At 40.2% G+C, this 13916-nt stretch overlaps 1 protein-coding gene across 5 annotated transcripts in view; it reads right to left on the bottom strand.

The window, feature by feature from the left end:
* The window catches only part of PDE4D (phosphodiesterase 4D), a 1300895-nt gene that overhangs the window by 1236109 nt on the left and 50870 nt on the right, over positions 1-13916 (bottom strand). Inside the window, exon 1 of one of the 5 annotated variants that reach the window (XM_044224257.1) lies at positions 2978-3016. The exons of the other annotated variants lie outside the window; for them this stretch is intronic. The gene's annotated coding sequence lies outside the window, so the exon portion shown is untranslated. Of the gene's footprint in view, positions 1-2977; positions 3017-13916 lie in introns of those variants that run through there. 5 annotated transcript variants of the gene reach the window in all.

Raw genomic sequence — 13916 nt, 5'->3', positions numbered from 1 at the left:
TGTTCAGTGCCAGGCATCACTGTACTAGACAGCAAGGATACAATGTTGAAAATTTAAAGATGTGTTTCCCACTCTGTGCAGTTTATATTAAAGAGGGGAAATAGCAGAAAGGCAGAAATACACTTGATCCATTCAAAGAATAATGGGTGCATTATATTCTGATCAACTCCTCTCCCCACCCCATCCCCACTGGTGAGAGTGGTTGATGTTCCCACCCTAGGGGATGTGGGAATCAAATGAATGCATGATACCCAATACTGGACAGCTGAGATCCACAAGAGTTCACAAGGCACACTGACTCATAGCTCCCGGGTGGCCACTGCTTGCCATACAGGGCCACATGGAGCCTCATTCAGGAGTAGCGTGAACAAGCAGAGGCTGTGGGAGACAGGTTTCATAGTAACAATGGGATGATGTGACCCCTCCTTGCCATAGGAGGATGTGACTGGCATGTTTGAATAGTTCCACAGGCTGGCAGGGCACTCAAGCCCACCACTCAAGGTGAAGCCGACACTGTGCTTGGTTCGTGTGATAAGAACTGTTTAGCTAGACTCTTTTATCCACAGCAGCACAATCGGGAAGAGAACTGGTGGGTAGGCGCAGCTTTACCACAGGTCAAGGCAGTACATATTGAACCTTATCACACAGGTACACACAAGACAGTTCAAGGTCCAGCCCTGGGAGTACTAATGCTCCCTGAGAAAACCTCCCTGTTTTCTTCCACTCCTCCTTCCCTCAGATGGCAAAACAGCTCAGGCACACAATGAGTCCTGGGGGCCACCCATATGTGTCTCGGGTCCAACTCTGCTCCTCAAAGAATGCTACCCTCATTCTGGAAAGCCACGCCGCTGGGACAGCCAGGGAGGGTACAGGGCTTTTGGAAGCACTTTCTCTGACAGCAGTATTCAATGCAAGTTAGGAAAGTTAGTGAACATAACCAAAGTTAACAGAAGTTCAGAGAACATTGGTGCCTCCTGAGAGAGCCAAGAGCATGACAGAGGCAGCGGCACACAGACTAGGGAGGAAGGGCGCTTTGTCTAACGGGCTTGCTGAGAAGCAGCAGAAGGCAGGAAGTGGGAAACTGAATGCAAGAGAAAGAACAGGCAGAGGTTTTAAGCATTGAGCAGCCTGTTGACACTCCTGCCTCAAACACAATGCTGACATCAGTCAATGTAATGGAGAAAGAGAAAAATAAAAAAGCTATTTAGAGACATTGCATCTCTTGCAAAGGGTGTGGTTTGCTTCCCCCACAGCAGGCTAACCGAAAACCCCAGGAAAGCAGCTTCAAGAGACACAGAGAGTGGAATCAGAGTATTTTTTCAAAAGAATTTATAAGTAAGGCAATCCTGAAGTTCAACAGTCTACAAATCTACAAGTTTTGAAGAAGGAAAAGTCACTCCCAAAGAGCTGGTGTGCTCCTTATTTGCTCCCCTTTGTCCCTCTGTGCCCTCCAGTGTGGGCAGCCCTGCCCTTCCTCCATGGAAAGAGGACTGCTGTGGGAGGGGACCTGACTGGCTCCAGACTTCAGAGTCCTGAACGGTCACTGCATCCACACCTGGCCGTCCAGGCTACATACCTCAGTCCACCCAGTCCCATGTAGATACACGACCTAGCTCAATAAATGTAAAATGTTCACTTCTAAGAGAGTAGAAGGAAGGACTCTGAAGGTCATACCCATCTGTCTTCACACGGTTCTCCGTGAATCAGAAATAGAAGATCAGTGGACACATTCACTCTTCCATTCCATGCTCAGCCAAAAATCGTCACTGTGTCCTCCCAGGCTGCAGACCAAATGATAATGTCCCAACCACTTCCCTTTAAAACAGACTGAGAGGACTGAAGAAAAGCATAGGGTATTATTCATGAACCCTATGGCTTCCACCCAGACCACCTAGGGACTGCTTTACTCTTCCTGTGTCTCCTACCACCAGAAAGTTCTCAGCAGAAATGGCAGCTGAAGAACAGGACTCGACTGGGTGACAGAATGAAGCGCTCGGCAGAAAAGAATTAAGTAGTTAAGAAGTTGAAACTATGGGCACCTGGGTGGCTCAGTGGGTTAAAGCCTCATGGTCTCAGGGTCCTGGGATCAAGCCCCACATCGGGCTCTCTGCTCAGCTGGGAGCCTGCTTCCCCCCCTCTCTGCCTGCCTCTCTGCCTACTTGTGATCTCTCACTCTCTGTTAAATAAATAAATAAAATATTTTTTAAAAAGTTGAAACTGTACATACATTTTTATTGTAATTTCATCAGAAATTGCCCTGGGGGGGGGAAGGACTGGGAAAAAAAATATTTAAGAATATATCAACAAAGAAAAGAAAGGAGACCTTTCTCAGGGCCCATTACTGTACCTATGAGGTTCTCCAAAGCGGTTGAAGTCAGGACAGAACCACTTTATGTGCGTCCATACCTATGTGTATACTCTTTTGTATTTTCAAAGTTGTATTAGTGAGATTGGAGTAGATAAATAAAAACATTTCAGGGCACCTGGGTAGCTCAGTTGGTTAAGCATTTGCCATCATTTCAGGTCATGATCTCGGGGTCCTGGGATGGACTGTCATCAGGCTCCCTGCTCAGTGGTGTGTCTGCTTCTCCCTCTCCCCCTTCCCCTGGTTCATGATCTCTCTCTCACTCTTTCTCTCAAATAAATAAATTCTTTAAAAAAAAATTTCAAATATACATACACATAAAAGATCACGAGAACACTCCAAAACAATATGACACCAGGGGAGGTATTTATTCTATGGGAAAAAGAACTTGAGCTGGAAGCAGACACACTCAGCTTAGTCTCGTATTAACTGTGTGCCCTGGGGCAAAATATTGACCCTTTGAGCTTCAGTATCCCCACCTATAAAAAAAAAAAAAAAAGACAGCACCACCTACACTGGAGCATTACCTCTCATCAGGAATAAGTATTAGCTGTGAAAGTAACTTGCCTCCTACTGGCCCTTCCAAGTAGTAAGAAAGGTTCCTGTCCTTACCTTTTACACCACTTCTTTGTTCAAGCCAGAGATTCCATCCTCTCTTTTGATTCAAGGCTCTCTGCAGAGATTAGATTGTGGAAAGCTTAACAACTTGGAAAACATGATCAGACAGCTGTTTCTAGATCTATGTTTGCGACTTTATTGCACCAAAGAAAACACTCTTCCTTTATCTGCAAAATCTGCTGTCTGTGGCAAGATTTATCAGGGCCCTTCAGGGCTTTCTGACAAAGTAAGGGCATCTCTCCTTCCTTCCCAGTTAAAAGGCAGGCTCTAGCAGATGTATTGCTCTTGTCAGTGGTGTTTTTTTCCCTAGCTTAAGGTTTTGCAAAGACAGAATCGTGCAAAACCAGAGGAAGAGAGGTTTGTCCAGCCTTGCACTTTGCAGGCTATCCAGGCAGCAGGCAGAGAGCTGCTATGGCATCTGCCAGAATGAACAATCCAAGTGTACAGAGGCCGTGTCCTGCCCTGCCATCATCATCACGATCAAGGACATATAAAGGAAACTGCCAGATAACAGAAGGAAACAAACATTCTCAAAGCAAAAGTCTATCACCATGCACACAATAAAATCATAAAGTATGGCCAGGGGGATGGGTAAGAACAGGTACCTAACACCGTGTTAACACATTATAGTTGCTTACTTCTAGGAGTCATCAGTGACTCAGAAGCTAGTCCTCTTGGTGTAGTAAAACCTCTCACAGGGAGGAGGAGTAGGGGAGCCACTCCCACAAACAGGAGCAGCAGCCATACCACCCTGAGGTCTCTCCACAGACATAAATGGGAACCTCTTCACATGTGATCTGGGGCCTCACAGCCTTAAGTGACTTACAGAGCACTGTAGAAAGCATATGACTGGGAGCATGCTTGTAACGTGATCCCAAGTCTCCCAGACAACTCTGTTTCAGGGCAAACACTAGAAACCCCAGATCTAGTCCCAGCTCTTCCTCCAACTCCCCTATGGGAGAGAAGGCAAATCATCTTTAACCTGCCTTTTCTCCAAAATGAGAGAACTGTACTATAAATGTTTCTTAATCTGAGGTCTCGAATCCTGCTGAAATTTTGACAAATTTTTTGTCTAAGGTCTGATGTTCATTTTTTTTAAAAGATTTTATTTATTTATTTGACAGAGATCACAAGTAGGCAGAGAGGCAGGCAGAGAGAGAGAGGAGGAAGCAGGCTCCCTGCCAAGCAGAGAGCCCGATGTGGGGCTCAATCCCAGGACCCCGGGATCACGACCTGAGCCAAAGGCAGAGGCTTTAACCCACTGAGCCACCCAGGTGCCCCCATTTTTTTTTTAATGAGAAAAGTTCCTTATCATTCATCAGATCCTCAGTGAGGTCCAAAAATATACTAAGAACAACAAAACTAAATAATTCATAAGGTCCCTTCCAGATCCTGATTTTCAGGGCAAGTTTTTCTGATTATAAAAGCAATGTACACTCATTGCAGAAAATTAGAAAATGTAGCCAGAAAGAAAACCTTCCTTTAACTGGGTGAGCCAGCGATAACTACTAACATCTACATAAATGTAAATATTTTGTGTATTTGGTATTTTTGATGGTATAGTCAATATTATGCTCTACATATTTGTTACACATTAAAAATTCTTTGAAACCAACACCTCTAATAGTCAAATAATATTTCATCATAAGGCGGAAATTATGTTTTGTTTAATGATCCCCCTGTAACTGAACATTTATATTGATTCTACTGTTTTGCCATTATCAATAAGGCAACATTTTTCAATGAACATTCTTCACATTTTGATCACATTTTTTGAAGGCAATGGGGAACTATTAAAAGATTTTGAACACAGAAACAGCAGAACTGCTCTTTTTCTTATGACCGTGTAGGAAATGAACTGAAGTGGGAGAGACTAAAAGGCTTGGTGATAAGGGAGAAAGTTATTATCTGAGAACCTGAACAAACGAAGGGATAGTGAGGCTAGGCACAAGGCCCAGAAGTAGAACACAGCCAGAAGGAAATTACCATGAGTCAGTGGTTCTGAGGAAGAGAGGAGAGTCTAAGATTAAGCTGAGATTTCTAGCCTTCATTTTTGGAAGATCAAGTATACCATATCCAAGAGAGGGAAGGAAGGCTGAGAAGCTGGTTTGGAGACAAAAATAAGCAGTCTTATCCCCAGAGGGTCACTGCAAGAATGATAACCACACATGCAATTATTGAGCTACGTGGTTTTTAAATTGCAACAAAACAGTTTTTAAAAAGTGACTGATTATTTATAACATAAACTAGAAAGTAGAAGCCAAGAGAACTCATTAGTATATAATTTCTTAGCTCTTGAACATCAGAATTCAAGTAATTAGGTATTAGTCAATAAACATAAAGTGTAGAAGCTGAACAGTATGCTTCACTCAAACCAGAACAATTTTTCATCATCGGAACTATATAACCCAGATTATTTTTAAAGATTATACCATATTTTTTACCTTTATTGCTTTTATTTTCCTTTTCCTTTTTATGGGTTATTTTATTCAGTACTATTTGAGGTAAATGAGGTAAGTGCTAAGGTGAAACAAAAACAGAAATCAAGGTCACTGACACGCAAAATGCCACCACATGTCACTGGCCCGGAGCTCTATTTCCAGAAGAAGGTTACCTAGGATTCTAATTCAGGGAAGACTTTTTGAGCTTTCTCACAACATACTAAAGCAATTAGAAATAACAAGTAGAAATTTTCTCAATGGGGCTTCCACTTATCATTCATGCCCCCCCCCAATTCTGAAACGGTAACCCTGGACTTAAATTTAAAGTGTCATCTTCTATTTAAAGATTTACCATGTAAATATTGCTACATCATTCTTTATTAATGAAATATATCCATTCTAAAAACTTCAGCTTACCTAGCAAGAACATCCATGTATTTCTCATAAGGTTCTTTGACAACCCCATTTTACTGATTTCAAGATACCAAATGGAATAGAGGATATGGATAGTGACCAAAGGGCAGGAGGCTGCTGATGTAACTTCCATTTCAATATGAGGTTACTTTTTTTTTTTTTTTCCAATAGCTACCCTCTCTAATGTGATCAGTCTATTTACTGAAGGCATTTTTAATGTAGCAGATACTGGTACTATGTGCTGCTGCTCTTAAGTTGAAGAGAAATGTAATTGATCACGTTATTTCCTTGTAACTGGGAAATAAAGGAACAAAGAAACTAACCAGTTTCTTCTAACCTCTAATCCTCCAATTTCACTTTCTTATTGTTTTTTCACAGGCCCACACCAGGTGAGAGGAAGACTGACTACTTACATGAGAGTCAGAGAGGCATAATCCCCACAAAATAACAAGCCCTGTAGAGTAATTTTGAAAGCCATTTAAAAGGCCAGGAGAAATGTTCTCATAACCCCTAGTCGTGCCTGTGCTAACCTGGTTTTCAGAGAAGACAATGGGAAATATGATACAAAGAGCCTGATATGTAATTTCAAATGAAGCATGGCACTTAAATGGATTAATATGGAGTTACACACTGCACTAGACCATCCTCTTACAAATAAAGGAAAAAGAACATGAAATAATTTGAGAGAATGGCACGCAGTATTAAGAAGAGCAAAGTATCTCAAGACCATGATCTGTGCCCTAATTGCAGGAGCAAATGAAACTTGAGGTAAACCCTGAGAAATACCATTTAGATAAGCCCAGGAGATGGAGAATGAGGAAACAGATCTGAGGGCAATGCCTGAGTATAAGGCATGAGGAAAAGCACAGAAGAATAAGCCTAAACGGTTCCCAACTCAGGGAGTAAGACTCCACAGGCCCTCAGGGTGCCAGGCGCCCCCTATAGGAGAAACTCTGACATTAATTTGCACTGGGATGTGGTCTAGAAAGGGACCATTGTCCCTCTGCCGGGAAGTCACCAGCAGAATAGTGCTCTGCAGATTTGCTAAAGAAGAACTGACAAAACAGAAATGCGAAGCAGAAGCTGTCAAAGCCAGATGGCTGCTGGGGCGCAGAATTCTGGTGGCATACTGACAGAAGGCCCGGGAGATGCTAGGCTGAAGTGTTTCACCAATCCATACACTTACTCCTTCACTGTTTATTCACTGAAGTTTGGGTTATGTTACAAAATTTCCTTAGGCAAATTCCTGTGTAGGAAATGAACTACAATTTTTTAAACCTGGCATTTCCTTCAAAGTCTGGAATTCTAGCTCCCTGGAAGAGGAGATTCCACAGATCTGCAGATCTTTTAGAATGGCGCGACTTCCTCACTCAAGCTGAAGGAGCTTGATTCTTCTCCGCCTGGCTGCTAATTAAGTGTGTATCAGGCAATTACCACATACAATCAGAGATCCAAAGTTAAAAAAAAAAAAAGAAAAAAGAGGTGAGAATTCAGAATATAGATTTGTGTCAGTGAAACGAGAACCTCCATCTGGTCGTCGAAGAAAATGTAACCTAAAAATAAATAAATAAATAACTGTTGTAAGCATATAAATAATATAATTGCTAACTAAGGTCTTTTTTAAAATCATGATGCTTTTTGGAAGAAGAAAATGTGTCATTCAACCTACTTAGAATACTCCTCCACTAATTTTAGGTGTACCTTCTCAGAGATCCTTCTGTGAGAACTGTGATGAACAGAGAAGCCATTCTCTATACCGTGGTTTGTATTTTTCTAACAGTTTCAACTACAACACTGCCCTCTCACTGGTCTGCCATGACAAGCTCCTTTCTTTGTACTCCTGGGAATTTTGTTTATTAATATTTATTGAAGCTAGACTATACTACAGACACTGGGCTTGATGCTAAGGGCACAGTGGTAAAGAAGATAACCTCTATCCTTGGGAAAATGTTGAGGAAGATAGGCAAGAAGAAAATGAAGTTCAGGGTGATTACTGCAACATTAAGCATAACAAGGGTATGTAAGGCCTTCAGAGGGGTGGGATCAAGAAAGGAATCTATTCAAAAGCAGTATCTTGGCAAAAGGGAGAGTAAGGATCAGGCATATGGGAAAATGGAAAGACACTCAGTAGAGGCTCACCTACTCAAAGGCTTACAGAGAAAATGGTGCCCATAGAAAATGCATCATCTAAGATGGAAAGAATTCCAGGAAAGGTGCGCAAAGCACTGAATCCTTAGTGACTTTTCTTACTTATTTTTAAACTGAAGTATAGTTGACATATCATGTTAGTTTCAGGTGTGCAACATAGTGATTTGATGACTATATATATTACGAAATGCTCATTACCGTAAGTGTCGTCGCCATCTCTCACCATAGAAAGTTAGTACAATATTATTGACTATATTCCTTATGCTGTACTTTATATTCCTGTAGCTTATCTATTTTAAAACTGGAATATGTTAATCCTATGAATTATTTTTAAGTCATATTAAGAAATTTAGAATGAACTCTGAGAGCAACAGAGAATCACTGAAGCACTTTAAAGATGAGAAATGACAAGAATAAACAGTTTAGGTGCTATATGGAAAATGGGTAAGAAAAGGCCAGTCTGAAGACAAAGAGGTAAGTTAGAGCACTGCAATTTAAGAGACCATGGTCACCTGAACCAGAGTAGTGGCTGTCATCCTAGGGGAAAGCAGGTGTTTTCAAGACTAGTAGAATCCATGCATCCTAATAATAAGTTCCATTTGGAGTAGAAGAAAAGAGCAAGAGTAAAAGATGACTCCCAAATTACCACTGAGATAAAGAACGCAGAGAGAGAAACATATGTGGGGGAAATGAGCTCTATTTGGGGTACACTGAATTTGAGACAACTTTGAAAAATTTAAGAATGGTGTCCATCAAATGACTGGGGAGAGAGAGAGAGAGACCTGACCTAGCCATGTAGAGACTGAATTATCAGAACATGGATGTTTCTTGATAACATTAGAAGAGATAAACATGTCCAGTCAGAGCATATTAAAGGAGAAGGGATTTCTCTGATTATATTGGTTTCAGGGCTTTGTCTCTAGATCCAAGTTACCTTAAAGTGGAGAGGTCTTATTCTCTTGCAATGTACCAGAATGATTATTTCATCCCGTTACCCAATTTTTAACTAGTAATGACTAGGAAAACCATGAAAGATGGTGGTCAGGTGAATGATGGTGGGGGTGTAGAGGAATGAGAGGAAAGGAGTAAGCAGGATGTTCAATATTTGTTCTGAAAAATAAGGATGACACTATCACTGGTGGGATTCCTAGGCAAACAAGGAGCAAGTTAAGTCTGTGATCATCACTTTCACGAGAAGAAGAAGTACCTGCTCTTCAATGACTCCACAGCCTCAGGAACAAGCGACCTGGGAAAGACCATGTAAGTTTCGTGGGCTATTGCAGTTCTCACCTTTACAGCATTCTCATTTAGGAAGTTTTTAAAAATGCAAGCATCTAGATATCCTTTAGACTCCTGTTACTCAAATGATGACCAAATTCCATCATGATTAGGGTCCCATGGGAGTTTGTTAGTAATCATCTCAGACACCATACCAGACCAGGAACCCCAATCTGTATTTATAGAAAATTCTCCAAGAGGTTTATCTGCACATTAAAGTTGGAAAAACACTGCCTCACATTCACTTGAAAGTCTTCTTAAAACACAGATTGTTAAATCAGGGGTGGGGCTTATAAATCTGCATTTCTAACAAGTTCCCAAGTACTCTCCTGCAGATCTAAGACCATATTTTGTGAACTTCTGCCCCACACCAATTAGATTAGACTCTCCCTAGGTAGAATCCAGGCATCAGTATACTTTAAAGCTCTCTAAATTATTCTAATTTGCAGCCAAGGTTGAGAACTGCTGCTAAAGATATTTTTTTCTGCTCCTGATTATATAAACAAGGAAATGAACATGAGAAACAACTATCTTCTCAACAGTGGCTTAAACTCATTACTAAAGTGTTCTTGAATGTAAGAAGAATTTTGATTAATCAAAGCAGAAAGAAAAACACTGCTTCATCCTTAGTGACTCATTTCCAGAGACATGTTTAGTTGGGAAAAAAGGTCACCATAAGTAATCATTATTTTAATCATCACAGATGCCATCAACTCAACCTATCAACTTCCTTTTCTCATGATTCTTACTCAATTGGGTATTGACACTTCGAAGGCCACAATATGTTTTTTAACAATTACATTTTTTAACAGAAGCAATACTGAGTAAGTCCCTATTCTCCAATTAGCCTGCAAAACCAATTCTTGCCCTCCTGTTTGCTTTTGATTTATTTTTACCTTCTTTCTCTAGGTATTAAAAGTGAGACTTTAGATTATTGATTTGAGTAATTTCCTCTTTTCTATTAGAAGCATCTAGTACTATAAATTACCCTCTCAGGACCGCTTTAGCTGTGCCCCACAAATTATATGTTGCATTTTACTTTTATTCAGTGTAATGTGTTGTTGTTGTTTTTTTATTTACCCTGAGACTTCCTATGAAACCCATGAATTATTTTAAAGCATGCTGTTTAATTTACAAGTGTTTAGAAATTTTCCTGTTTTCCTTCTGTGACTGAGTTCTAACTTAATTCCATTATGGTGAGAGAACCACATTTGTCTGATTTCAATTATTTTATTTAAAGATTTTTTTATTGGGGCACCTGGGTGGCCCAGTGGGTTAAAGCCTCTGCCTTCAGCTCAGGTCATGATCTCAGGGTCCTGGGATCAAGCCTGGCATCCAGCTCTCTGCTCAGCAGGGAACCTGCTTCCCCTCTCTCTCTGCCTGCCTCTCTGCCTACTTGTGATCTCTTTCTCTCTCTCTCTGTGTCAAATAAATAAAATCTTTAAAAAAAAAAAAAAGATTTTATTTATTTATTTATTTGAGAGGGAGAGAGAGAGAGAGAGAGAGAGCGAGTGAGCATGTGTGCATGCATAAGCTTGGGGAGAGGGGAGGCAGAGGGAGAGGGAGAAGCAGACTCCCCTTTAGCCCCATGCGGGCTAGATCCCAGGACTCTGAGATCATGACCTGAGCTGAAATCAGATGCTTCACCACCTGAGCCACCCAGGCACCCCTGATTACAGTTATTTCAAACCGAAGTTTTTTTAGTGTCTTCAAATATGATCTATATTGGTATAATTTCTGTACAAGCTTGAAAAAATGTATATTTTGTTGTTGTTGAGTGGACTACGTTCTCAATGTTGATAGATCCTGTTGGGTGAGGACAATGTTGACTTCTTCCACAGACTTGATTTTCTAGCTAAGCTATTCTATTCATTATTGAGAGAAAGGTGTTGATGCCTACAACTATAATAGTGAATTTACCAATTTTTTTCAGTTCTATCGATTTTTGCTTCTGTATTTTCAACTGTTATTTGTTTCATCCATATTTAAGAAGGCTATCTCTTCTTGCTGAACTAACCCTTTTACCATTACATAATGACCCCGTGTCTCTGGTTATTATAGTTTGCCAGCAAGGGAAAGGAGCACAGGGAGAATCAGACTTCCAGCTGAGTGGAAAGCCCAACATGGGGCCAATCCCAGGACCCTGAGCCTGAGATCATGATCTGAGCTGAATGCCGATAGTTAGCTGACTGAGACTCCCAGGTGCCCTGACTCCAGTCTACAGTATGAGGAATGAACTCATGAATATGAGAAGAAGGTATATAACTTTGAGAAAAAAATTATCTGAAAACATTACCAACTCACTAAGAATGTCTAAAGTACAGTAAGAGGGTGAAAAAGGTTTCAAGAAACAAATCAGGACCAAGTGCAAAAAAAAAAAATTCTAGATATAATCTGAGGAGAGAAGAACTATACTTCATGACCTCAGGCTCACATGACCAAATGTCAGAGCCTGCTGGAACTCTCAGCTCCCAAGGCCAGAGAGTAGGATGCAAAATGGGCCTAGGAAGTTATTTAACCCCTCTTTACTAAATAACAGTTTGTAAGAACTGAATAAGCTGATAAATGTAAATTATAACAGTGCCTGGCTCACAAGAAGGACTCTAGAATTGTTAATTTTTAATATTATTTACTAAAAATATGTATATTACCTAAAATGAGGATATCCTGGGATAAAATAAATCTATCCAGCACTTTTTTATATTTTATATTTTATGTATATTTTAGATTTTATTAATACAAATACATACTGTTTAATTTTTATTTTTTAAGATTTTATTTATCTGAGAGAGAGAGCATGAGCAGGGGGGAAGGGCAGAGGGAGAGGAAGAAGCAGACTCCCCACTGAGCAGGGAGCTCCACACAGGGCTCGATCCTAGGACCCTGAGATCATAATCTGAGCCAAATAGAGACACAACAGACTGAACCACCCAGGTGCCCCCATCCAGTATGTTCTTAAGCCACAATTCTCCAAGGCATGGAGGTCAGTGTTGAAGAGGAGGACATGGGGGTCATCAACACCTGGGGAATACACTTTGTTATGAGGATTTTTAACCATTTCAGGCAGCTGCTTAAGTTCAAAAGCAGTAATGTTAATGTAGTTTAGAAAGAAATCCTGGAAGAGAAATACATACCAGGGATGGAGGAACTAATTCTCTCCCCACTCACTCTACTCTTGTTTTAGGAGATTTCCACCTGCCTACTAGGTACTAATCTTCCCCAAACATACTACATGGTAGGTCAAAATCAAGTCCACTATCAAACTTCCTGTCTCTCTAGTTGAACCCTGCTCTTCATACACATTTCCTTATTACAGTGTTTCCTTAGTGAACCATTAACTTCCAAGGAAGCTAAGACAGAAATTGCAGTCTTCCTTTACTCACCATTCCTAAAAAGTCACTACACTTACTGATTCTCTATCCCAAAGTACTTCAACTTTATTCCTTCTGCCTCTCTCCACTGTCATTCCTGTGGTACAGCTATCATCTCCCTTTTGCACATGTGGTTTCTACTGCCTGGAATGTCTTCTCCCTCTTTCTTTTCTATTTCGTCTGGCAAATTCCTACTCCTTCTTGAAAACCAAGTTGAATAATGGCTTTTTTCCCCATTTTTCCTAATAAGTCTAAATTCTATGATCCATTATAGTTCTTTTTCTCTTATCTCTATCTTCCCCCACTAGGCCATAAGTTTCTCAAGAGTAGGGTCATGCATTATTCATCCTTAGAGCTGTAGGGCTATTAAAGAAGGTGGACAAAGAATTCAAAGAGACCTGAATTCAAACTTTAAGCTTTGTCATTTCCCACCTGTGTGATCCTGAATTGTTCACTTATGTCTAGTCAACTGATTGAACTGAGAAAAAATTAAGTTTGCAGAGATACTGATCCTGCCAACCTTCGGGATACAATGGATCATGAAATCATGAAAAGCTTTAAAGTACTGGTCTATGATTAAGCTCAAGTGCCCTTCAAATATGAATATCATTTCTATGTGTGTTAAGACCAGAAAAGTTGTGGAAGTACTAATTACTTAACTGACCAGTTTGTACATATGTAAATTATTAACAATAATACCTAATTCAGAGGATTGGTGGAAGGATTCATATACTTTAAAGGAGTCCCAACTAGCACAAATTCTGGGACATGGTTGGTACTCAAGAGATGCTGGTCTTACTCTTCTTTTTTTTTTTTTATTTAAAGCCTTTTCTCCACCTTTTGTTTTCTTCTTGCTCTTCCTTTTCTTCTAAATATTCTTCAGTTATGTTTGTATTTCTGTTTCTTCTCTTTTCTACTCCTTTTCTTTACCCGAGCTTATTCTTCCCCTATATCCTTATTTTATCCTCAGACTCCAGAACACACACTTCAGATCAGTGGCTTCCTCCATTGACTATGCATGCACACCAACATCACACCATCACTCCCAAGTATCCAAACTTTGAATGCTGGGGAAATGTTACCCAGATTTAGCCTAAATGACACAAACAAACAAACCAACAAACACATAAACAACAAAACTATGAGAGTTGGAAGAATTCATCTTCAAGGAGAATAAATTTCATTCATGATGGTTCTCACACAACCAAACCATAAGCAAAACAAGAAAATCATACAAAAATTAAAAGATTATACTGCAAAAGAAATAACTTCATTTCAAAT

Source organism: Neovison vison, chromosome 1, assembly GCF_020171115.1.
Source record: "Neovison vison isolate M4711 chromosome 1, ASM_NN_V1, whole genome shotgun sequence".
Lineage (NCBI taxonomy): Eukaryota > Metazoa > Chordata > Mammalia > Carnivora > Mustelidae > Neogale > Neogale vison.
The sequence above is the reverse complement of the archived record's forward strand: the minus strand, read 5'-3'. Positions and strand labels throughout refer to the sequence as shown.